General features: G+C 42.3%; 1 protein-coding gene across 2 annotated transcripts in view; it reads left to right on the forward strand.

The window, feature by feature from the left end:
• Positions 1-8,883: 8,883 nt before the first annotated feature.
• LYPD6 (LY6/PLAUR domain containing 6) overlaps positions 8,884-25,376 on the forward strand; it is a 128,186-nt gene continuing 111,693 nt past the window's right edge. Inside the window, exon 1 of one of the 2 annotated variants that reach the window (XM_029605446.1) lies at positions 8,884-9,021. The gene's annotated coding sequence lies outside the window, so the exon portion shown is untranslated. Of the gene's footprint in view, positions 9,022-9,075; positions 9,328-25,376 lie in introns of those variants that run through there. The other variant, XM_029605447.1, reaches the window with a different exon arrangement.

Below are 25,376 nucleotides of genomic sequence, written 5' to 3' on the forward strand. Positions count from 1 at the left end.
TGGGACCCAGTCTTCGAGTTGGCCTGGACCCACTCTCAAGCCTACGCTGAGGTCCAGGCTTTGGGACCTGGCCTCTGAGCTGGGCCCTGGCATTGGGCCTGGGTCCGGGTTTAGGTCCCGGCATTTGGACCTGTCCTTTGGACCAGGCCGTGGCATTGGGCCTGGGTCTGTGCTCCGGCCTAGGCCGAGGCGTTGGCCATGCATTGGCTAAGGTCGCTGTAACCTACCGTGGTCTTGGCCTACCCAAGACCGAAGCTTTGGCCTGGGCCTAGGCCTTGCTGTTGAATCCCCAACGGACCGGGTAAATGGGGGGGGATCTTCGTCCTGGCATTTTTCCAGGTGGGTGGGATGCTTTGGGAGGCCCTATTTTCTTTTTGGCTGTTTTTTTTATTCATTTTTTTCACACAAATAAAATGAATCAAACATTCCAAGAACTGAAATTCGTATGGGAAAAAACCTCCCAGAAACAAACCAAAAAACAAACACATTTTTTTTCCTGCACATCCCTACTGGCTCCAGACTCAGCCCTATGTAATTTGACAGCTCTATTATCGTGAATCATTCAAGTTAGGCATTGCATACTTCCTTACCAAAATGGGTTTTGTTCCTGGGGCAGATGCTATAGGCTGGGCTAGCAGAGGGAATTACTTTATAGTTTAGTTGGCAAAAGTGGTCCTGTGTACAACGGCAGTTTTCTGTTCAGCTACTTGCATCTCACATTGGCTATGCATCCTCATCTCTGAACTTGCAGTGTAGAAGGGGGTGTGCCCTTTGATGATTATTGCATACAGCACATCCCATATGAAAAACCCTGTGTGTTTCGGGATGGGGCCTTGACAGGTAATTGGCAATATTCAGCACATTCCAGAATGGAGGCAATCACATATGTTGGTGCCAATCTGCATTATCCTCCTGTGGTTTTGAAGGGGGTCATGCTATCTCTGAAAAATATGCAGTATGTTTTCAGCATTATCATGGCTTAACCAAGTCATTCAACAAAACTATTGAAGGTTGTTAAAGCACTAGGCAGCATTAGTGGTTGTAAGATATGACTGCAGCTAGGTTGGTGGGGTGTCCATAGCAAATGAGGTGTCACCACCATGTGCTTGTGGTGGGGGGTTGACCATGACCTGGGGTGCATGGCATGTGCAATTCTTGAAAGCTGGTTGGGTAGACTAGAATACCAAGTAGCATAGTATTCCTGCTCCTAAGTTGCACTGGTGGATGACAGCAAGATGCCTGTCAATTCTTCAGCTTTGATGGCCAGGATTGGCCTATAAACCACCCAAGGTGTTGGCATGCCTAATGAGTTATACCTGCTGTTCTACAAGCAGGACTTCATTGCACTGCAGAAAACTTTGTCAGTAATCAGGATTGAACTGCAGGATAACTTGAGGGATGAGGCTTCAATGACTCTGCATCTTCCAATGTCGCTGCTTTGCTGTAGCATGATCCTATGGAGCATTTGATGAATGAAATTCAGCAGACGAGGGCATGGTTGCCTCTGGGACTTCAGAATATATTAGTAATTGAAGTTTTGTAATTGAATGAATGTTAATAATTGTTTAGCAATTGAACTGCTGTATGTAACTGACCTATGCTGTGGCCATAACCATCCAATAAAGATCTTCTTTTGGAATAATGGTGTGACAGAGTTGTCTCCTACAAATACAACAGGAAATGTGGCTCAGGGGTGGAGGTGGGTGTGGATTATTGTTGTATGAGAGGAGGCAGTCACACCTGAGACGGCTGTGGACGATTTTAAAGATAGGTTACAAATTACAAGTAATAGATCATAAATTTCATTTTTGAGTTTTTTTCAGAACACTGGGGTATATACCATCTGGTCCAGGCATTTTGCTACCCTTTAGCTTTTGTCTTTTCTTGTGTTCAAGGATGTAGGCCTTTCATATTGACTCAGGGTCTTTTACAAGTCTTAGGGTATTCTTGCAGCTGTTAGAAACTCATCTTTAGAAGTTCAGGCCAGTTCTTGTTCTCTGCACAGGTTTCTGGGAGTGCATAAGACTACAACTCCCTTGTGCAATCCCAGAACCCAAGAGTCCCATGTAATACTTTGTTCTAGGAGTCACTGATCAGAACTATTTCACAGAAAAAAGCATGAGAGTTTTCCTTTAAGGATCAAGTTCATGACATTTGTTATGCATGTGGTTTCCTTCATATCTAATTGTGATATGGCAGTTAAGAGAATATTGTGAACTTCACAGCATCCTTTGTTCCATTGCTTAAATGTAAAAGTAATTACTACTGCTTTTTGCCTTCTTTTTCTCTGACCCTGGAAAGACGTCTTCCTGGTTCAAGTGCCTCTTTAATATCATATGCTGGTCACAGTGCATTGTACAAGGTCATTGACAGAGTGCAGGATCTTATACCATAGTTCTGTTGCATATTTACAATTCTCTTCAAGACAAGCAATAGTCAATAGTGTTGAATGACATTCACCAGCTATTTTGCTCTTCTGTTAACTGAATGGTATTTATTTACATATGTGGTTGCAGAACACTTTAAGATTTAATATGGATATGCTATACAGCAACAGCATTTAGGGGAATATTAAGGTAATTGGAAACCATAATCCCTACTTTCATTTATGGCCTTATCACCCAGTGGTGCAGCCTCCACCAGACAATGGGAAAAAAACATATTATTTTCCAGGAATTGACCATAAGGGTGACAGAAATGAGTAAATGATTGTGGCATTGCATAATGCACATCAGTACACACAACAGATTGGTCATCAAATCAGATTCATTGGAAGGAAGGGTTGTCTATGATATCATATCTACCCTCATTGGTTTACTTAAGCATAATTCAATTTTCATGCAAGTGTGTGTGTGGTCTTGGATGTTTATGTGTTTCCCTGTGCCCCTATTGTTCCTGAGCTAGGTTGCTCAATATTGTGTTATGTAGAATTATTCTAGGAAGTGTATGCTAGTAAAGAATGAAACAAATGCAGAGATGCACTGATTGTGAAGGGAAAGATCCTCCTTGATGTACAATGCTGCACCTAAACAAGTGAGGGCAAGGTAAAATATGCAAGGGGATCACTCTCTATTTACTCTACTTCTCAATTACTATGAACTTTCCCTAGCACCTCTATAGCAATAGTCTTCAGTATGTTACTCTAACAACAGTCTTTTAGTTATGACTGTTTATTTCTTTTAATTTTCCTCCCATGGAGTTGGGCCGCACAATTGGTGTGGAACACCTTTAAATGGGGTAGTGTGCTAAATGAAGGGTAAACAAACAATTTTTTACTTCTTGCCTTTAATTTGCACTTTAGAGGTTAGGGCTGTTCAGCTTGGAGAAGAGACGGCTGAGGGGGGATATGATAGAGGTCTTTAAGATCATTAGAGGTCTTGAATGAGTAGATGTGAATCAGTTATTTACACGTTCGAATAATAGAAGGACTAGGGGGCATTCCATGAAGTTAGCAAGTAGCACATTTAAGGCTTATCGGAGAACATTCTTTTTCACTCAACGCATAATAAAGCTCTGGAATTTGTTGCCAGAGGATGTGGTTAGTGCAGTTAGTGTAGCTGGGTTCAAAAAAGGTTTGGATAAGTTCTTGGAGGAGAAGTTTACTTATGGAATAGCCACTGCTATTAATTGCATCAGTAGCATGGGATCTTCTTAGTGTTTGGGTAATTGCCAGGTTCTTATGGCCTGGTTTGGCCTCTGTTGGAAACAGGATGCTGGGCTTGATGGACCCTTGGTCTGACCCAGCATGGCAATTTCTTATGTTCTTATGAAGCATATTCCCTGTGCTTCTGCTCAGTTACAGATGCTGATGACCTCAAGATAGTGACCCTGAGTATTGGAAAAGGCCTAATAAGGTTTATACTTACAGCAATGAAGCTGTTGATATATTACATGGTTCTATGTAAAAGGGATTTATGGACTAAAGGCTTTTCTTCCATTTTGTGTTTATGGGAAAAATGCTTAGTATATAGGGCCCATAATGAGGGTAATTTTCAGCAGCCCGCATATGACTAAAGTCTGCGAGCATTTTGGTACCTGCAGACTTTATCCCAAATTTTCAAAGCAGACACGTGTGCGTAAGTGTGCTTTGAAAATCTGCGGATGAACCCGCTACATATACACATAGGAAATTATACTTGCTTTGGGAGCAGTTATAGCTTTCCGCAAGCACATTTACTTGTATATTTTCAAAATTGGAAATATGCATGCAAAAGCTTTCCCGGCCTCCACCTCCACCCACCTGGAACTCCTAGCACAAGTGCAGGGAAAAGAAAACAAATATTCAAATTACAGACATACACACCAGGGTTTATCTGCTTAAATCCTTTGAAAAAGACCCTCAGTTTGACTATGTTCATTGGTCAAAGCTGGTGAAAATCTCTCTGTTGAAAATTGTACTAAGTCCTGAAAAACAAAATTTCTATCCTGGGCCACTGGTGACCTACTCTTACAAAACTACAGGAGCCTTATGAGTCTGAATTGTGAACAAGAAGCCTATGGTAATCACACTGTAACTCCACAGCATGCAACATTTCACTAAGATGTACGTTTATATTGTTTCTTTTTAGATGTATACTGTTCTGAAAACTCAAGCATGGTTTAAGAAGAAAAACTGCAATGACTGATTTTACCATCTTCATTGAAGGTGGCGGTTTCATGGACTTGGATAATCACGGCCTCACCACAGTGACCATTAAATACCTCACCACAGTGACCATTTAGTGACTGGCTGAATTGCAAAATTAGTTGGATAAACTTATCTGGCTAACTCTATGCTTGTCGATTTGGTACTGTGCACTAATTCTGTATATAGTTTTGATGTAAATAGTTTTGATGTAAGGGCTCCCCCCTAATTTCAATTATATGTTTCCTAGTTCAGTATATTATCTGTTTTATGTAAGGGCCCCGCCCAATGGTTTTGTGTTCACTGTAAACCGATGCGATGTGCGAACGGTCATCGGTATAAAAGAAACGTTAAATAAATAAAATATAAATAAAATAACTCTGGAGAGATATTCAGTGGTGTAGCCATACTGTTGAATATTGCTGGTTATCTTAAAGATATCCAGATAAGTACATCTAGCTAACTTTAGGATGGCTCTACAGCATAAGCAGAGTTAGCCAGAGATGTTAGCTAACTCTGAATATCATGATATTCAAAAGTCAGCATTTAACTGGCTAATTCACAGGTTATCCAGCTAAATGCTGCTCAGTATGGACCTTTATATTGTTAGTAGGATACCCAAGGGCAGAGGTGGCCAACTCCAGTTTTTAAGAACCACAACAGATCTGGTTTTCAGGATATCCATGACAGAGATTGCCATGCCCTCCCTTCACTGTAGCAAATCTATATCATGCATGTTCGTTGTGGATATCCTGAAAACCAGGCCTGTTTGTGGCTCTTGAAGAGCCAAGTTGGCCACAGTGATTTGTCATTGCCATTTGCAGCCCACAGCACTGGGTCTTCTCTGCTGGTCTCTCATCCAGATATGAGCCAGGCCTCATGCTGTCCAGCTTTAGGGAGTTGGTGAGTTTCAGTTCTTTTTGGACAGCATTGCTGGTGAGCAGAGACTGGTAAGAATTTATTATTTGCAAGATTACCAACCATGAGTCATTTTATATTTGCCTGCACAGCAGAGAAAATTCCTAAAATGATTAGCAGCTTTCAGCAATAAATCAATGAATACTTAACTCTAATGCTTTTTGTTATGAATTGTGTCATTTTACTATTAAACTTTTCCATATGAGTAACAGTGTAATAAAATAATTCCTTATTTCTAAACATTGCCCATGTTAATATCAAAACAGAGCACTGTGCTTTCTATTCATAATTTTAATTAACTATGTTATCTTAATATCTTCCAGTGCTGGCAGTGCCTGATATCCAAAACTGATTTTTTTTTTCCTGTTGGGGAAGAGAAGAATAAACTGTTTTTTTGGGATATCCAGAATGAATATTCTTTAGATGTATTGCCTACAATCTAAGATCAAGGTTATTTTGCATAACTTGGGTATCCTGAAAACCAGTCCTGTTTGAGAGCTTCAAAGAATGGAACTGAGAACCGCTGCATTTATATCTTATTAACAAGCTTTGTAATAATCTTTAGTAATAATATGTTTTAGATGTATTAGTATGATTCTAGCACAGGTCTATGGCAGCATCAGCCCTGCAGTACCCTAATTAGCTCTCAGGACAGAATTAGGTCATGAAAGGGCAAAAAGTCTAAAGATGAGCTTGCTTGCAGTTTTCGAGCCCTAATTTTTCCTAATGCTTCGTTTTGTGTGTATATCTATCTGCTATATATTTTCTTTTCCTACATGTGGGGTTCTGCAGTCCTAGCCTCCCTCAACTGCTGTCTGGTCAAAAGTGGTTCCCATGTTTGAGCAGTGGACCTCAGTATCCTGGTATCAATCCATGTTTTGTCTGGTCTTTCTCTGGGTCTTTTCCCCTCTATCTGCGTTCCCAATTATTTCCTGCTGACATAATTTTAGTCGCTTCTTTCCAGATGTCCAAACCATACATATTTAAGTGTGTGTGTATATATATATATATTGTATTGTATATATATATATATATATATATATATATATATATATATTGTATTGTATATATATATATATATATATATATAATGTATTGCAATTTCCAAAAGATACATCTATAAATAATGCGTGATTCAAAACAAGATGCAAAGAAGAATATTTTAAATATAATGGGGACTGGGCATGTATGTGGAACAGTAGGAAGTCTATACTGTAGTGATGGCTTTCATCCTTCTGTGATAAGAGAAAAGATTATAAGTGAAAAATTCACATCATACTTTCAGAAACATTTAAAATAGAGGAGGACGGCAGCTGCAAGATGATGGATTTGGGTTGGCACCCCCAACAATTGAAGATTGTAGGAAGAATCACAAAATGAGAAGCTCACTAGGTAAAAATATAGCTCTTGCCCATGATAAATACAAACTGTGAAATGCTAATAGAAATTAGAAAGGCAAATAAATTTGGCAACATAATAATACTGGGAGACTTCAATTACCCCAGTATTGATTGGGTGAATGTCTTATCAGGACATGCTAGAGAGATTAAGCTTCTAGATGCCACAAATGACTGTTTCATGGAGCAGTTGGTCTTAGAATCAACAAGTGAGGCAGCTACTTTAGATCTAGTCCTTGGTGGAAATCTTCTACCATTTTTCCTGACACCAATGTCAGGCTCACCAGTCTATAATTTCCCAGCTCACCCCCGAACCCTTTAAAAAAACTGGCATTAAATTGGCTACAATCCATCTTCAGGTATTACAGTAATTTTAAATGATAGGTTAGAGATTACTAGCAACAGGTTTGCAGTTTCATGTTTCAGTTCTTTCAGGACTCTGGGGTGCATACCATCTGGTTCTGGTGATTTGCTACTCTTTAATTGTTTAGCTTGCAGTTTCACAGTGATTTGCTTTAGTTGCTCGGAATCATTACCATCAAAAAATGTTTCTGGTGTGGGTATGTTCCGAACATACTCAATAAGGATGAAACAAAGAGCATGGATAAAACTTAAACTTCAATAAGCATGGAGACAGGACCGGCTTTTGGGGTATGTGATCTGTGCGGCTGCACAGGGCACTATGTAGGACAGGGCATCACCATGCTGACTCTCTTTCTCCCATACCCTTCTAAATCATGTAGACAGAGAAAAAGAGTGGATTGGAGGGAGAAAGGGGGATGCTTTGCTGGAATCACTGCCACTACTGAAAGAGGGCAAATTATGCCAGAGCTGCCATCATTGAAGGAAGGAGGAGGCTGCCGGTTAGCCTAGAACTAATCTTACATGGAAAGGCTGTTATTTTATTTTTTCAGAGGTATGTCCCATGTAGTTGCTCCCAGTAATAGGCCTGTGTCTGTTGTTGAGAGGAGAAACACCCTTCCTGGCTGTCTGAGTTGCTATTTTGTCTGAAGAGGGTTCTGGCCATCATTGTGACAGCATTTTGGGCATGTTTGAAACTAATGTGGAGGGCACAGGTAGGAAAGGGGTTGTGAGGTTAGATAAAAGGCATGGGGAGGGGGAGTTGGGGTTGGAATTGGAATTGCAACTATCCAAAGTGGATGAATCTTAGCTGGGCAAATTGGAAGAGCTATTTTGGTCTTTATCTGCCATCATTTAATGTTACACTATATATAGAGCTATAGCTACCACCAGTTAAAGGCTGCCTAGGCAAATATTCCAAGTCACTGAAAAAGCCAATCTAAAGTGGTATTACATAAAAATGCTATACAGAGTTAGTAATTAGCATCCTGTTTTCATATACAGAAACAGAGCATTGATATTAATATGAGATTGAGAAAGGACGGGGTTTCCTTTGCAGGTTGTTTCTGACGTGCAACAGTGATGTGCTACTAATCCCTTATCAACTGCCTCTGGCCAGCTGCACCCCACCCATTCCCTGCAACACTCTCTGTTATCATAAAACAATTTCATAAAGGTCTTCCAGGACCTCCACCAGCACTTCACTGCTATACCGCAGTGCACTGCAGATTCAGCACCCCTGCTGGCTCCGAACTCAGCCCCAGCGTTGACGCTCTACTCGGCTTGATGCAGAGGCACTTTGTCCCGGCTCCACAGCCGAAATACGGCCCGGACCGGCACCGCTTCTGAAACACCCCCCGAGTTTAAGGTAAGCGCACAAGAACATTTGAAAACCCGCTGAAAGCGCCGCAGTCATTCCTTTCCCACCACCGCTTCGCTGCGTAAACCCACGACTCCCCGCGCGGCCCCAGGAGGGACACTTAATCGTTGCACCAATCGAATTGCGAGCTTGGCGCACGCAGAGCACGCCCACCCCGCCCTGATTGGGCGAGGCCAGGGAGACGGTGTCAGAGGGAGCGCGAGCGCAGCCTGTCTCCCGAGCATCCCGTCTCGGCTGCGGCGAGTACAAAGCGGACGCGCTGCACCCGGGGGAACGGCAGCCCTGAGTCTGCGTCCCGCCCCCTTCTCCTGCAGCAGTCGCGAGTCCGCGCGGGATTCCCGGTAAGTAGAAACGCGAAGCCTGTCACTTACCCCACCCGGTGCCTTTCGGGATCGGGGATGCAGCTGTCTCCGCGCGGGGCGCTTGCTGTGCCGGTGCTGCCCCCTTTCCCCGGCGGTGCGGTGACAGCAGGCTGCGATCTGCCGGTTCTTCCGGGCAGGGTTCGCTATCGGCGCGTTACTTCGCCCGGTACTTCGGCTCTGCGTTGCGGTGTTATGAAAGGGACAGCAGTTTGTTTAAAAATATGACGACCAGTCGAAGAAACCAGAAAATGGAATTGCTCATAACTGTGTTGACTTTGACACCCGGTAAATTAATTTTCTTTCGTTTTATTTATCACAAGTTTGTACTTAAATTGTAAAACTTACTTGCCTACAAATCAGCTATTCAGAGGCAGCACAGAACATGGACGGGAGCTCGTAGAATTTTTTTTTCTTTCAGAAGATAAATATTGCAGACATGGGACAATATCCAGAAGTCAGACTTGTTATTGTACACTTCATGTTCAATATAGAGCGTCATTAAACTGGTGGTTCTGATTCAGGAAAAAGTAAGATGCAAATCTCATCTGGAATTCTATAGACAAGGAAATACACCCTTAAAGGACGCGTACTTTACAATAAGAGAAGTGAGATAAGGATTTATATCCTCCTAGAAATAAAGGTTAACAAATTGTAGGTCATATCTTTGTAATATAATGTAATACCATAGTCCAGTTAAAAAAAGTAACACCTACGTTTTATCTATTTTCCTTTATCTCTATGCATCTTATTCCTAGAATTTGCTTCTCTCCTTAATGAATTTTCAAAATTGGACATTGTGAGGCGCCAATAGTACTTTTACCATAATATTTATGACTTCTTGTTTCTTTTTTTTTCTTTTCTTTTTAAAGTGTATAGCTTCCATTTTGTGGACTTCAGAAGTGTACAGTTAGGCACAGTGGCACTTTTTTTTTTTTTTGGTGCAAGATGGGGCCAAATATTCCCTGAGCTGTTTCAAATGTCTTTCATGTAGTAAGTGAAAAAAGGCCACAAGCCAAAGCTCTGCAGATATTTGGCTATTTCTGGGGCATATGAATTATGCAGAATAATATATGCTTCGATGCACACATCTAGGAGGGCAAGCCAATTTGCAATTAATAGCTCAGTTTTCATTGAGGAAGTTGTCAACAGCTCTCCTCCCATTGACCTACACAGACAAAGGCTTCACCCTTTTCTTTAATGTTTTGTATTGATGCACTGTATGAACGCTGCCTTCCAAACATGTATACTATAATAGTACAGAAATAGAGCATATGATGACATGTGAGGACCATAAGCTCCATCTAGTTTGCCCAATTTCCTTCCTGCTGCAGTACAATAGACCTCACCTTCTCTCTGGCTTTCCCTTTACTTTGTCTCATCCAAGGATCAACTGTGCAGACCCCATGCTTTCTTTAATTGAGTTAGTTTTTACCTGCTCAGTTTCCTTGTATCCAAGAAGTATTTCCTAATTACTCCTGAATCTACTGTCTTCCTTGAGCCTCGAATCATGACCTTATTTAGAGCTGTGTTGTCTTCAAACTTGACTCTGATTTTTCCCCAGAGTACTCCTGCATGTTCAACTGAATTGGAGCAGGTGCCTCACCGGTCAGCTGCACTGAGTGCTCCAGGGTGAGGGTATAGTATTGTTTTCTATTGCTGTATGCCCAGATGAGGGGAGCAGTAATCTTAGAATATATTTTCTCTGCATTTTGGAGCTGGCATGGTCTGAAATTGCACCCACAAAGCAATCCAAAAATATAAAAATAATGGACCGCTGTCACATTTTTACTTCTGCTGTAGTGGAAAAATAGCTTTAATTTAAACCGTTTTTCACAAAGATGCTAATGGCAGTAGTAATATTTGATCAATATCGATTAGCTGCTTTCTATTGTGCTGCTTAGATATCCTTGTCTACTTTTTATGTATAGCAATGACGACAATAGGAATCGGATAAAACAAGCCCTTGTTTTATCCGATTCCTATTGTCGTCATTGCTATACAGCTCACTGGATCGGCTACCGATTTGTTTTTTGGGTCCTACTTTTTATGTATTCAGTTTTGATCACATTGGAATGAGAAGTTCAGAAATAGTTTGGCATGTAACTGTTGTACAACTGTGCTTTTCCAAAATGTGTTTTGGATAGGCGTAAATACTGTGCAGAAATGCTCAGCTTTGTTAGTGTGACTATAAGATTTAAAATTCTACCTGAAATATATCTGCCCCGTATAGTATTTATAATCAGAGAGGTAAAGGAAATCCATTGCTATTGATTTCAGCAACTGATTCTCCTGTCTTTGTTATCACTTTGGATTGGTTGAGATGGTTCGCCGTCAGTGGGTGAAAAAGCCAGATCAATGTGCTGGGAACATCAGCAAAGTTTTTAATTAAACTGGCAAGCAGTTGTGTGGATGAGCAGATCAGATAGGCCCTATGGTTTGTTTTTTTTTCTGCCTTCATGTTTCTTTGTTTAATAGCTCCTAATTACTGATGCTTTTGCAGCTGTATAATACTGTATTTAACAAGATCCTTTTTGCGTACTGCATTTAAGTTTAGTTTTGTCTTTATAACCAATTTCTGGTGGCATTGCATGTGTGCGAGTGAGAGTTTGGGAGGAATTAGAATGGGAGGAAGGAGTTTAATTGGGGAATCGGCCAGCCACTTCAGGAATATTTTATGGTCTTATTTCTCATGTGCTGGGCTACTTCGGATTTGTCCTGTAGGGTTATAATATGTGGGCTTAGGCTTTCTGCTGCATTTCATTAGCAGAGGGATAAGGTGTATTATTTTACAGTGAATACATTATGATCTGCAAAGCACTCCTACAATGGTAGGTTTAAGGCCGATGAGCACGTACAGCACATATCTGTTGAGAAATTGAAGGAGTTTGGTTAGGTAGACTGTTTGGAATTGCACTCAATGTTATCATGCACACTTGGGCTTCATACTGGTAGCAAAGGCCTAAGGGGTTACCAGCGAATTTGGCAACCACCAAAATGGTGGGTGACACAGTGCAAGCTTGCAGGAGATAGATACCAAGGTTGGGGGTGTGGGTAAGAGTGAAGGAAGGAGATGATTAGAACTCAGATGAAGTCTGCGGTGAAATAACAGGCAGGAGCAACAGGTGGGCCATGAGGTTTTTACCTGCTGCCAGTTACTTAGTTAACAGGTTCAATAGGTTATAATGAATTCAGAAGGCCTTGTTAAATTAATACCATATTATAATAGTGGCATTCAGCTTGTTAGTATTGGACTGTATATTTATGCACATAGATCCCGAGTACAGGACACCCGTTCCACGAACTTCAGGTTCAATCCCATAAGCTAACTCTAGCCCCAGAAACTTTACTACACCTCTGACCAGGAGTTAAATTTCCAGCATTAAGAAAAAAAAGCAGTTAAGCCTACAGACGTCTCTGCATTGGGGAGTAATAGCTAATGCCTCGATTAACATGGGATGTGCATGGGGAATGCTGATTTGTCTGCAGTTTTACTATGTGCACACATTTTAACACGCTAAAATGATTAATTAATTAATTTATTTAGATTCCACTTTTCAGCACAATAAATTGATGTAAAGTTGTACCCACAACCGTGCACATCTTATCACGTCGGGGCAGGAGATGGTTCCTTATTAAACTTACCATTGTATTTTTCTTGTATGGGTCTTATTTATTTCTTTTTTTTCACCTGAACAGAAGATACACCGGAAAGGTTTAGAGAGAGTGCAGCGCAGGATAAATGCACTTCTGCAGTGCATCCAAAATGTAGAAGTCAAAGTAATTGTGGAGTGCATTTAAAGAATATCTTTGCCAACTGTTCGCTGGCTTGGTGCACATTTTTTTTAATTTTTTGGATTGTTTATGTTTTGCAAGTTTCAAGAGGTCTCTTCCAGTATCTGCCAACTCGAAAGCAAAGCCATTCTTGACTCTTAGAAACTTTGTTTTAGAATGATACAAAGACTGCATGAAGCCACTTGTATGTAGCTGATATCTGATGCATGATTTCCTGAAAAAAAAATGGACTCTGATATTTGGTGCCTGCTATTAATAAATATCCGATGTCCTATAGAGGCAGATATTGATGACATGAATTCTGGTGCATGGTTTTGATAGGATTCAGCTGTTTTTCATTGTAAGGAGAATACGTTTTTTTAAGTTTCCAGTCGGACGAGTGTCTTTTCTTCAGGTTTCTGTTGCAGGACAGGTCTCTTACTGTGTATGGATTCAAAGCATTCCAGTGCACTGCAGGTATTAAAGATTTCCCCCTGACTCCTCCATGGGCACAAAGTGGAGAGGAACATTTTGTAAACCAAGCCCTTTATGCTAGCAGAAATGTAATTCATACTTCACATAGAGGAATGATTCTGTTTCTGTTGTATGAAGCATCTGATCAGTCACCCGAGCTGTTTTGCTTCTGAAACTGATTGTTGTTTGGTTGCAATATGAAAGTAAAGAAGCCCCAAAACTTGTACTGCTGTGCATTTTATGTTTCCCTAATGTGACTTTCACATTTCCTTTGTGATGTGGGTCAGATAAGATGAACAAAAAACTGGACAATAGGAAAACCAAGGGTGGAAAATTGTTGGACACCAGGTCACCCAAGTGCCTAACAATTGGCACCTGGTGCTGGCCAGAGCCCAGGAGGAGCTGCCGCATCAGATTCGGAAGGGAGCAGCGGCCTCTGCGCTAGGCTCAGGCCCCCGGGATGAGCTGCTTTCCCTGGGGCTGCTTCCTGCACGCACAGAAAAGAAGCTGCAAGGAAGAGGGAAGAGAGGTTATAGGGGAGAGCAAAAAACAACCATCCCCCCACCACCCACAAAGCTCCATTCTCCCCAGAAAGGCAAAACAAAAAAAATAAAATACAAAAATGACAATACAAAAAAAAAATGAAAAAAAAATCTAAAATATAGAAAAACCAAGAAAAGAAGAAAAAAGTGTAAAAAGATGAGGAAAAAAGGTTCCAAGGCAAGACATTGTTTTGCCCTAGCACTAGAAAAATGTGACTGACACCTTTCAGATCCCGACCCCTTGCTAAGACCACATAGCCTGCACATTTCTAGTCATAAGCTAGCAGTCGTTTTCCTGAAATTTAATGAAGGAACAGATTCTGTGCAGCTGGTAAGTAATCTTTCTACATGTGATGTTAAGTACAGGATTCTCAGTATTTCAGCTGGAATCTCAGTGTGGAATTAAAAGCAATACATTTTTTTTAATGTGCTACTTACAGATCGTTAGGAACTGTGCAAATGCATTTAAATAATCTTTTGTTAAATGGAGATGCAGAGGCATTTAGCTGGAGAATCTTACTACAGGATTACATTGCTGCTGTTCTGTATAAATGTAATTTTTATCAAAATGAGGGTTGGCAGAATAAGAAAAACTGGGGTATTTCTGTATTAGACAAATAACATGGATTAAAGATAAAGTAGTACCTGTGCTATGCTGCTTGTTATTGCATAGCAGAGGGATTATTACATGATATGACTTTCAAAGTACTTCTATCCTGTAATGGGTTAGAATTGTAACTCATTTTCTTTTTTTTTTGCTGGTATTTGTTTATGGGTTTATATGTTCTGCTTTTCCACAAAAAGTGTTCAGGGTGGTGCATATAACAAAAATATAAGAAATAGATTGTATTAGGTACATAATATGAATATAATAAATATAAAATACATAACATAATATCATGCAGTACAAGAGAAAAACATTAAATATGTAATATTTATTAAAAACAAATCAGAAGAAGTAAAACTGATACCCAGCTAATTTACACACACAATACACATGTATGAATCAATATGTCTACTTTTTCAAGAAACACTGAACATTTTTATAATCCGAGGTATCACCAGAAGTTATTACATTATTGGCTATCCTCTGAAATGGAAGAAAGAGCTCAGCATCCCCATTGCCCTCTAACATGGGTTAGGCAACAGTGCCTGTTCCAGCCACATTACAGATCCTCTTCGGTCAATCCTTTCCTCCGTCCACCTGGATCTCTTTTTATCATAGGTCGATGTGGAAGAGCTTCTTCTGGTGATCTTCTGTGTTCCATTCTTCTACTTGTTGTTTCCATTGTTCTTTATCATATTTGAGCTTCTCGTTCACAGAATAGATATTTTAGTTTTCCTATATTCTCATTCCCTGTCAGTCTGCATTCTGTACCCTCTTTATGCTGCATAACTCGTAGAAAAGTGCTGGTGCTGCCGTATACAATTTCTGTTGTGTTTCTCTTCTAGTTTTTCCTTTTAATGTTCTGTAGATGGTACCAGAGATTGATTGGAGCTGATGTAATGTATTTGCTATATCATTGTTGCAAACAAAATGAATGCCACTGCCAAGATAATTAAAATGTGAAACTTGTGTAAGAACTTAGCTGTCAATGACAATCTCAGTTCTAACAGGGCATTTTCCTTTCAATGGCATTGTCTTTGCTTTCCTTAAAGCTATTCTGACTTTTTCAGTTTTCAAAGTGGGTGAGTGATTTGGAGGGGGTGCCTGGGGAGAGGTTTGAACTGCGATTCAGTGAAATTCAGGAGTCGGCTAAATTCTTCCATTCTCTGAGGTCATCAATATAGATCTTAAATCATATCAGAGATCAGCAAATCCTTGATTAATTTCAGCCATCTTTATAAATTTCTTTCCGTAATGAATAGATATTTATGTTTTATCATATAGACTGTGGATGGCATTTGTTAATGTTGAGAGTATCCTTTATTTTTCTCCAAGATCTGCCACAAGTTATTGTGGTCAACCTTATTGAATGCCTTTTCAACATCTATAAAGACTAAATGTGTTTCCAAATTAAATGTCGTCTTTTTATTATTTCAGGACTATGATCTTCCACTTTGCAGTATATTTATAATCTCTATTCCCTTATTTTTTCCTTTTTCTTTCATGAGTTCTAATCCCATAGCCCCTTCTAGTTTATTTCCCTTTTAAATTGTATGAGTCCATTTTTATGTGAACCGTTTATCAGCCTGGAGCAAAACTGAACGAGCGTTTCAAGGTGAAATGCAAATATTCCAACCTTCAAGTCTGCTAGCAGAAATCAGCTGGTACTGCCAGAATTTTTTTCTGACATTAATGGTGCATTTAAATTTTATTCACATGAGATTCGTGACATTTAGTTTGTAGTAAAGTCCTCACAATATTGCGGACTCTGACCAAATCATGTAACTAGACCTTACAGCATAGTTAAGTTTTGTGGAAAATCAGTGAATTTGTGCAATTTTCTGCATGAAGTTTTGCAGTGCACTAATGAATTGTTTTGCATGATTCTTCAGCTCATTAGTGATTTTGCTTAATTAATTTATTTAAAAGACTTATCAATTGCAACACTCTAAAAGATGGTGGCAGCTTACAATACAACATACATAATCAAATACAAAAAATACACTCACTAAAAAATATATAATCATATGACAAAAAGAGGAGTGATGAGGACAGTTAATCGTTTATGTAAGAACTTAAGAAAACCACATTGCTGTTGATATACAACAATTAGGTGTCAATGTCAAAAGCCCGCTCAAAAAAAAGCCATGTTTTTAAAAGTGCCTGTATTTGATATAATTTGCAACTGGTCAGGCATGGAATTCTGTAGGACGGGCCCTGCGACTGAGAAATCACGGTCTCTTGTTTCTATCAAGTGGGTCTGGAGAGAAGATGGAATCTGTAGAAGACCTTTATTTGCTGATCTTAAAGAGTGTGCTGGGACATATATATATATAAAAGAGATGCTGACCAGGGGGGGCTGCTAAGAATTTAACAAGTGAAAACAATTATGTAATTGTATAGCTGTATTTTGACATCAGTGCTAGCACTCCTTTTTCTGATTAAATCCACTGTAACATTAAAGATAAGCAAATAAAAAGGCACACTCGACGCCCAGTGAGTGGATGGTTGATTAAAGTTTTGGGAGTAGGGAGTATGTTTAAAAGTGCAGGGGAGACCATCTGAGTGGCACTGCCCGGAGAGCTCTCTGACCAGGGCTCCTGGTGCATCTGGGAGTTGAGAGAGGAGTTGCACATACCTCTAGCTACCTGCTGGCAGTCTGCGCCGTATTCACTTAACGCCAAACACATATATACATTAAGTGCATTCCAGGAAACATAGATTTGAAAACAAAGCTGCACCCTGTTGTGTACTGCTCGGTACTTCAGAAGTACTTGGGCTAAACACTGAAATAGTGATTTCCCAGTCTCTCTCCCTCCTGGATGTCAGTTTCAGATGTTACTGTTAAGTCATTGCTTTATGATTTCCTTAGGTCTCCCTGCAGTACCCCCTTCGGCCCTAGGAGCAGTCAGTTCAGCAAAAAAATGTCACAGATTACCTCTGATGTGCTGCGTGGGCGAAGCTGAGAGCATTTATGATGCTGTTTGTGATAAACATCTCATTTCTATCTTTTTTTGCATAATATTGGGCACTGTACAGAAGATACCACTTTGAGACTAAAATGGAATATATTTCAAACTCGTTGGAAGCCAAGTTAAATAAGGACTTGTGGAGACTCGAAAGGTTAAAATGGACGTGCCGATGGCCATCTAAATGACAGAATGCCGCCTCTTCCACCCCACCCCTGTCTAAGGCCCTCGCAGAAATCCTTAGTATCCATTCCCCATCTCCAGCAATTCCTCAGTCGCCTAAAAGCAGGCTGAATATCAGCAAACTGGGAGCTGTGGTAGCAGAATGAGAGAAACATTTTTTTTTAGAGCCTGATATTCAAAACTATTTATATGCAGATAACCCTGTGGAAATGGTGTTTTGAAAATCCGGGCCCAGTGCGCATAAAGTTACCCGCGCAAGTTCAAATTTGCATGCACTGAGAAGAGGAGTTCTGGAGGCAGGGACTTGGGGCAAGGTTGCGTCTTTCACATATGCTTTTTGACTTTAAAAATTATGGGGTGAATTTTCAGAAACTGGCGTAGACACACGTAACTAGCCCCTTCTCGTGTATTCTGCATTTTATAAAAGTTGAAAATACGTGCGTGTTTTTGCTTTCGCGCACACAGATATGTATGCAAGAAAGGGGCACTCTAGGGGCGTTCCTGGGCGGGGCCAGCACTTCTCGCTCATAAGTTGCTATTTTATTGTTCACATTGTTTATTAAAGAGAATAACAATACAGAAACGATCAGCATGTGACATGCGGCGCTCCTTACACACGCCACATACAAATCAAAGCGTCGGATACATTTTGTATTTTTCTTCCTCCCCCACCTCCCTTCCCTCCGTAATGACAACAAACCCCCCCTTCCCCAACCCCAGCCTTTCCACCCACAGCAACACATTTGAGAGGAGGATATAGAGTAAGTACAGAAATATATCAAGTCAAAGATAAGCAGCCTATCAGACCAAAAAAAAATAAAAAATGTTTTACCCAACAGTCCTGGTCCCCACACAAGGATAGGACATTTAACACAGCACTACGGATCTTAACAGGCAATACCTGAAGATAGGCATTCCAAACCTCCAAAAAAATGTGTTTCCTTTTAGCCGATAATCCCGTCGCTGTCTTCTTCCTTAGCATTAAGTTATGAAAGGCATTCCTCCAGGCCCAAAAAGAAGGAGCTTCTTCAGCTTTCCCCATCTAGAGAACACTCTTCTTCCCTGTTAGACCAGCCTTGCGTATTAAGAGCCTGTTACCTTTACCCTGAATTTGAAAGGAATCAGGGTCATCAAATAAGAAAGAAAGGTTTTGCCCAAGAAGTTGTTCAAAGAAGTCCTTAATCCCCTCCCAAAATGTTTGAATCGTGGTGCATGTCCAAAATACATGGCCCAGCATCCCTCTGGCCAGTTTACATTTCTGACATACATCAGTAGTCACAAAACCAGCTCTGTAAGCCCTAGCAGGAGACACAAAAGCCCATTTAAAAAATTTAAATGGCATTTCCCTAAAAGCCACATTTGCTATTAATGCTTTCAGGTGTTTGAAACTGGCATTCGGCCGACTACCTGTAAACATAATGGAAAGGTCTCTGTTGCACTTATCAAGCAAAGGATTCAGAGCCAGGGTTGAATTAATATTGAGCAATGATTTATAAAGGCCAGAAATCCTTACCCTCCTGCAACCTTCAGACTGGAAGAAGGCCTCTAACTGATCATAAAAGGACGCCTTCAAATAGGTAACTCCTAAACTATGAACATAATGTTCAAGTTGGGAGTATGCAAAAGTATCTTTGGATGTGAAGTCATCTTTTTCTTGCAATTCTGAAAAAGATAACAATCTAAGTTGATATTTTAAAAGACACTTAGGTATGCACGTCTATTTTTACACCAGCTAATTAATGAGGCGTGAGTGGTATTCAACATGCTTATTGGGGCGGATTTTCAGAGCCCTGCTCGCCTAAATCCGCCCAAAACCGGGCGGATTTAGGCGAGCAGGGCCCTGCGCGCCGGTGAGCCTATTTTAAATAGGCCTACCGGCGCGCGCAGAGCCCCGGGACTCGCGTAAGTCCCGGGGTTCTCCGAGGGGGGCGTGTCGGGGGCGGGTCCGGTCGTCGCGGCGTTTCGGGGGCGTGTCGGCAGCGTTTTGGGGGCGGGTACGGGGGCGTGGCTACGGCCCGGGGCGGTCCGGGGGCATGGCCGCGCCCTCCGTACCCGCCCCCAGGTCACGGCCCGGTGCGCAGGAGGCCCGCTCGCGCGCGGGGATTTACTTCTCCCTCCGGGAGGCGTAAATCCCCGGAGAAAGGTAAGGGGGGGTGTAGACAGGGCCGGGTGGGTGGGTTAGGTAGAGGAAGGGAGGGGAAGGTGAGGGGAGGGCGTTAGAGGATTCCCTCCGAGGCCGCTCCGATTTCGGAGCGGCCTCGGAGGGAACGGGGGTAGGCTGCGCGGCTTGGCGCGCGCCGGCTATACAAAATCGATAGCCTTGCGCGCGCCGATCCAGGTTTTTAGCAGATACGCGCGGCTCCGCGCGTATCTACTAAAATCCAGCGTACTTTTGTTTGCGCCTGGAGCGCAAACAAAAGTAGGCCTATTCGCGGAGTCTGAAAATCCGCCCCATTGTGTAGTACTGACTCGGTGGGAGGTCCGGATGAACTGGGGGGAGCTCAGGCTGAAGGACCAAGAAGATCTTGAAGACCTGGAGAAGGACAGGGCAAACAGGTGAACTAATTGGTAAACTGGTTAATTTCATTTGTGCACGCGTGTTTTAAAATTGGCTAACATGCAATAAATCACACTTTACTTTTGCACGTAAAATACACTGACGTATATTTTAAAAGTAGGAAAAGTACGAGCATTCAGTGCATTGATAGATGTGGTTTCAGTCCATTGAATGTATTTCGTCTAAGCCTACATACGTATGTCTGTTGTGGGATAGAGAATGTGCGTATTTTCTTTTGTGCACTTTTCTTGCAGATAGTAGTGCTGGATTAAGAAAATCTATTGCTCAGTTCACAAAACACATGTGTGTGTCTGGGATGTGCAGATAGGCAACCTTCACGTTGGGCCAGCTGTGACTAGAGTGGCAGATGTCGGCATAGAGAAAGGGAAGCTTGTTTGCCACGCTCCCGCCCAGCTGGTAGCCCCATAGGCGGTAAACTTGGAAGCAGTCTGATGCATACAGCAGCCTTTAGTCTTATTATAGCCTGCTCGTTACTCTGTGCTTGGAACTTTGAAAAAGGTGAATCGAACGCATGTTTTGAAGTGTTGCATCTTCAAAACGTGACTGGAAGGAGGTTGAAGACTTACAGGGTACAAGGCAGGCTTGAAAGGACGCAACAGTGCCGAGCACTAGAGGTTTTTTTTGGCAGTAGAGTATATTTACAGTAAATCACAGGAACATAAACCTTACTGCTTTACCAGTAACACTTATAAAATATAACTCTTTGGCTATATGGGCCTGATTGACTTACATTTTTTTTTCTCCCATAGACACAGAATGGGAGAAAAACTTTAGTGCGTCAGGTTCTATGACTTTTTCATTTTGGATATGGAGAACGTTTCCAACATATTGAAGAGTATCATGCTCCTCACATCACTAATTTTAAAATCAATGTGTTTTAAGTTTTTGTGAAGTAAACAACTCTTTCAATAAATCATTAGTTGGCCCACCAAAGAGCTTAGATTTAAGAAATAAACATGTAAATTATAATTAAGCAGATGTGCTTGAGATTCCAAGGATATGACACATGCTGTTATATTATCCAGTTTGTAGCCGAATTAAAGTGAAATGCCTAGTATTGCCTGACTAAAAAGTAAACACTTTCATTGACTTTCAGCAATATGGTGATTTCAGTTTGCATCTGGTATACCAGCTCATGCTCTGCGGGTAAAAATTAAACATTATTTCTTGGCTGGATATCAAAAAATTTGTTATTTATTATAACTCACAGTTTAGGGGTTAAAGTCTCCTTGGTGAATTATAATGCTAAGAATTTGTAGCATAAAGCCAGAGATCAGCTGGGTTCTGTTAGTATGACAGCAGACCAGATGGCTCCTCCTGTCCACATCTGCTGCCTTTTGCTGGTTTTTTTTTTTTAATAAAAACCTTCTGCACCTTTTTGTCAGTCTTGGGTACAAGGATATGTTGCCGATGAAAGGCGGATTGATACTGAATAATATTCTTGTATCTCAGAATGCTCCACCCCAACACTTAAACATGGATGTGTGTAGAATGGTTCAGATACATTCTAGATGAAAGTATTTGATATCTGAAGGTCTGTAACATTTTTTTCTTTTAAGACTTTATGGATGCCAGTCAGCTGAAAGTGATCCTGTGCATGATTTGCTCATATGTAAAACAACGTATAAAGTAGTTATGATTTGTCTGTAATGATGCCTATAGGCAATAACTATTTTGGTCTGCTATCAAAACCTGTGTGATCTCCAAAGCTTGTCTGTTGTAGCATCTGTGAATAGTAATGATGTTTGCATGGTTAAGGATTTGAAAACTCTTAACATCTATGGACAGAGTTTGTATTGCTCTGGAAAGGGACCTACACGGTGCCAAAAGTTTGTTTTATAGTATCCTCTATGTGTTGTATCTGTACTCATCTCAGATGGGACTTGGGTGGTCCCCAAAATTTGTTTAGGAACATATGTAGAGCCTTTTACTTGGAAAGGACTTAATACTGAGATACTGAATCAATAATATTTCCATTAATCTATGTGTCACAGTGAAATATTAAGCTTTAACTGAAAACACATGGCATAGCTCAAAAATACATACTTGAAAAACATAGCAACCTTAAGACTGCAAAAGAGGAGAGATAAGTCCTAAATATTTTAGCTCTTTGTAAGTAAAACCCTCTACAACATCAAATTAGGCTGTTACAGGGTGGAAGTAAGATGGCTGCTGGCAGGTAGTTGTGTCTTTCACCTTCGGAGATTGGTTTCAGCATCTCTGATATTTATTTTTCCTCTCTCTTTTGGATTCTATTTTGCTAGTTTGGTTTGCCTTCTTCTCAGAATCCTTAAACAAAGGAGGGAACCGAGAGCCTGTCTCTCCAGCGATGCCATCAGAGGGCTGATGGATGAGTCTGCAGTTTGACAGTGTCGGTGGGAAAAAGGCTTCTTCTTCTAGAGTGAAGGCGCTGTGTGTAGAGCTTGTTGGAGGGGCAAGGTGGCAGCGAGTCTCTTGGCTTCCGTGGTGATGGAGATTGCCACTGTGGCTAAAGTGATGGAACTGTCACACTGTCACAGAGCCCAGGATATGGAAGCCTCTCCCCAATCAAGGCCCTCTGAGTAGAGTCCTTTCATTGGCAGAAGAAAGCACTGCGTCTGGTGGGGCTGTTGGTGCAGGACTGTCGAGGAATACGGAGCCTGTCTCACCATCTAAAGTACAGAAGATCTCTGCTGATGGAGGGGCCTGTTCCAAGGTGTGTGCTGTGCTAGAAAACATTACAGGTGGATTTGAAAAGCCCTACATGTGCCAAAGCTGGGAGGTAAGCAAGTATTTCAGGCCAGCATATGCTGCACAGATTTTAAGAGGCTCCAAGTATGCACATATCTCCTGGTACGCGCACAGATCGGGAATGCCAAAAAAGGTGCAGGGCATGGGCGGAACATGGGCATTCCACTTCTCCAAGGACAAGTAGGATGGTACTCCTCACACATGGGTGATATCATTGGATGGAGCCAGGCACGGAACTTTGATCTCAAAGATTCTAGAACTTTCAAACATGCCCTAATGAGCATGTGCAGCTGTAATCATCACGTTGCCCCCTAGGCAGAGTCCCGCAGTCTCTTTTTTTTTTCTACGGAGCCATGTGATCATGGGAGCTGTGTGTGTCTCACGGTATTCAGCTTTGCTCTCACCTCACAGTTTTTGTAAGTGATATTTTTTCTATTGCCGCAGCTGTTTTTCTTTATTATCTGTTTTTGTACCTTTGTCAGGTGGTAGCAGGACTGACTTAAAGCAATCCATGAGTGATGTGTGTAGGTCGCTGAGCCTATACGGAGTCTTACATGAATTCTACCCGGGCAGGAGTTCCATGTCATTTCACCGATTGATTGGCATCGAAGGAGGTTCAGACAGTGCAGAGATCAAGGACCTCACTTTTCCTGAGGAGCTCATCCTCCCCATATTCAAAGGGACTAGTGTTCACGGACAGGAACCCTGGATGACGTAGCCTCCCTTCCTGCTTGCCGGTATGGCAGTGCAGTCTCCTTGTGAGAGGGTGAGCAGGAGCCTGGGCAAGCAGCTTGCTGCCACACCTTTGGTGCCATGCTCAGTAATGGTTGCCCGTGCACTTTGTGACCAGCGCAACCTTGCTCTGACTCATCGATGTCAGGACTGCCATTGAGCCCCATGGTTACCCTTGACGCCGTTGAGGTGCTGGGGCACCCTCGATGCCATAAGGGCCTTTTGTGCCATAGGAATTTGTGGCCTCGAGGCATCAAGCCCTTGGGCTTCTAGGTGGTGGAGTAGTTCTTTCCATGGATGCCTCGGTCCCATTCATTCCATGTATGCCTCGGTCCATTCCATGTAATGGATGCCTTAGTGCCCTCGATGCCCTCAGTGCCCTCAATCCCATTGAGGTGCAAGAGTGGCCACCCCCGATGCTATTGGTGTGGGAGTTGCCTCTCCCGATGCCGTCGCGGGGCAAGGCCTCGATGCCATCACAATGCAGAGCTGCCCTGATATCATTGATGCCAATGATGTGCGTGGCCACCATGAAGGTCATTGGGCCCTGGTCATCTCAGAGGTTATTAACCACCGGGGCTCTTGAAAGCCCTTGAGTGCCACTGAAGCCCTTGAGCTGCAGGGAGTTTGGCCTTGAATGGATCGAGCACCGGGGTCGCCCTTTACTCAAGGCACACTTGTATGCTGAGGCAAACAAGCGTAGTGGTTTGATGCCCTTGAGGTGCCTTTTGGTGGGGTCCCAACGGAGTACTTGAGGGGCATTGTTCTGCCCCATCACTGACCTACGGTTTTCAGGCACCATGGATGCCGATGATCTCAGGGGCCCTAAGTTGCTGGGATCGGGAGGCATTGGAGGCTTCGCCTGGATTGGTGCACCATTGGTTTTAATGAGCACTAGCGAAGCTGTCATTAGCCAGAGCCACTGGTGAGGGGCGCCATCGGGCTCGCAGCATCTATGTCCTCAGACAGATAGGTGAGCCAAGGGGAACATTCAATGGCACTGGCAGTCATCGGTTCCTCTGGGCACAGAGAAGGCATGTCAGGACTGTGTTGGGGCTGCAGAGCCTCTGCCTGCAGGTGCTCCTAACATCCTTGGTACCACCGGTCCATCAATGCCTTCAGGTACTGTGGTCTCTTTCGGTACCACCGGGCTGTTGATGCCATTGAAGCCCTGGGTGCAGAGTCATCTGCTGCCCTGGGTGTGATCCACGTTGGTGAGCATGAAAGCGCTATGGGCCCTCTGGGTGCTGTCACTACTGTGGGCACCAGTGGACTCAGTCAGCTGCCACATGAACAACCGCAGAGCAGAACAGTGGTCGCCATGGACTTCGCTGTTGTCGTTCCAGGAGGGAAATGGTGGTGAATCATTCCTGACGCAGTTTCAAGGGCTGTGTCCAGCCTCTTAGAGTGTTATCAGGTACTGGAGGGGGAGAGGCCATAGAACGCCACCCACTACCGTGCCAAACCCAGATCCCCAGTGGTATTGGGGACGCTGTCGTCATACTGTTCTTATGTACTCCACTGGGAGTTTCAGTGACGGTGGAGCACAGCATGTGCAGATGGGTATGGTAAGGCATAAACTCCAAGTGCTACGGACGATGGCAGGCAGCACCCTCCTTGTCTGTGCAGTTCTCAGCCATGCCAGGGCTCTGCCATCGATATGTCAAGGTCTCAGCCTCCTCATCAGTTCTGCACCACAAAGTACTGGGGAACATTAGCGAAGAAGGCATCATCACACACTCTTTGAT

Source organism: Rhinatrema bivittatum, chromosome 6 (genome assembly GCF_901001135.1).
Source record: "Rhinatrema bivittatum chromosome 6, aRhiBiv1.1, whole genome shotgun sequence".
Classification (NCBI taxonomy): Eukaryota; Metazoa; Chordata; class Amphibia; order Gymnophiona; family Rhinatrematidae; genus Rhinatrema; species Rhinatrema bivittatum.